Here is a 1,940-nt window from a genome sequence, read left to right as displayed (position 1 = left end):
CTCTAATAAAAAAAATTGACCTCATACATAATGAAATGGGTAGGTTTATCATTTCATAAGAAAAAAATTAGAGAAAATATATTAATTCAGGAAAACTTGACTTTTAGGCAAATCGGGCCTTGCATAGTAGGCCGAGTACGACGTTCTGGCTACTAGGTACGACATATATATATTTATATATATATATATATATATATATATATATATATATATATATATATATATATATATATATATATAAATATATATATATTGTGAGGATAATCTCCTTCAAGAGATTGAGCCTGCTCTTCCCTCCTAAGTTCGTCGCTATATACAACTAATATGGAAGAAATATCCAACAAATACACCACCAAGGTTTGCCAGAGAGAAAACGTATGCAGCACCAGGAACACCTGCTCCCCCGCCACTCGAACAGCCAAACTACCTGTCCGTCGCCTGCTCATCGCTGATTGGCTGCGTGTCCAGTTGCACCTGCCCTCCACCCGCCACACTACCTGATGTCTGGGGCACACGACCTACAGACCTCAGAATATCCAGTGCTTTCATCAAGTTAACACGTCTCGTTGGTAGACTAAGCTCTGGCTTACGTGTACTAAGAGAGGTGGCAGCTTAAAGCCAATATTCCTGCACGTATTATCTGATTGTATATTGTTCACTTATTATTACTCACTTGTCTTAACGTAACTTTTCATTTCGTCATTTGATTATTCTTATTATTTTGATTGATTGATTTTATGATACGAATTTTATGTCCATTTTATTCATGTTTTGCTTTTCTAACGTAATTAAAATCTCATTGTTAAATTTACTTGTGTTTTTGTCTCCCCATTACCTTACCACAGACTAAGTTCCAGATTTTCTATTTTTTGTTTCTATATGTGACGAGGCCATACCCCTAGCTTTTGAAACAGCCGAACACCAACGCGTTACCGTCACATATTAAGTGGGGGCCTGTCCTAGGAGCTTCACTCAGGTACTGGTGCCAAGTAGTAATTTATGGTAAGCGTATTTAACTTTGTTAACGTAGCTTTTACTATTTTTCATATTCAATTTCATTTCTATATGGTGCGGAGTGTATTGTGCATTACGAGAGTAGCATATGGTGAAGGTGAGACAACTTTGGATTACGTGGTGACTGTAGGCCTCAGTCATACTCTTAATTGGTCATCTCTCCCTCCGTGTTATTACTCGTGTTTACCATCTTTGTCCCTTGGATATTTCTCATTTTCGACAGATCATCATATTGGTACCCTGGTACTGTGGTCTGCCCCGGGTCAAGTGCACCTAATCTTCTGCAATCTGACTGTAGGAGGATAAAGAGGGCCATAGTTCCTCTAGCTCGAACTTTAGTTGCTGAATTGGGACCTCAGCAGCAGTTCTTGTCACCAGTTGACACCTCGCACCCCTACACGTCAGTCAGAGATGATGATACATACAACGGTAGGGAATTAGCTTACTTTTCAGAGCACAAAAGTTCGCTAATTCTGTAAGTATCATATTAATTTCAGTAGGAAACTTGCTTATGTTCTATAGAGACTCGGCAAGGTATGCCTACATCCTTGGACTACCAATTTTACTTTAGGCAATTAACTGTTTCATTTGTTTTCGAAACTCAGTTTCATTTGTTTAGTAGGATTTTCTTGCCCTTATCCTCTTACATGAGTACCGGGTACAAGATTTCCTGCGCCCTTGATTTAAATTAATCATTTAACATCTTGTACTTAACTTTAATTGTTAAAGATCCCACAGGATAGGTACCAGTTGCCACGTTGTCCTGTTTCTGACATTCACCATATAACGGTATATTCGTTGTACATTTATTTGCTAATTTCACCATGTTTCGTCTCCAAGCTTTCCGTGCAGATCCAGCAGGTACAATTGGGACTTTAAGTCATGCCAAGAGAGCTGAATTACAAACTCTTGCACATGAGTATCAA

Source organism: Procambarus clarkii, chromosome 49 (assembly GCF_040958095.1).
Source record: "Procambarus clarkii isolate CNS0578487 chromosome 49, FALCON_Pclarkii_2.0, whole genome shotgun sequence".
Taxonomy (NCBI): domain Eukaryota; kingdom Metazoa; phylum Arthropoda; class Malacostraca; order Decapoda; family Cambaridae; genus Procambarus; species Procambarus clarkii.
The sequence above is the reverse complement of the archived record's forward strand: the minus strand, read 5'-3'. Positions refer to the sequence as shown.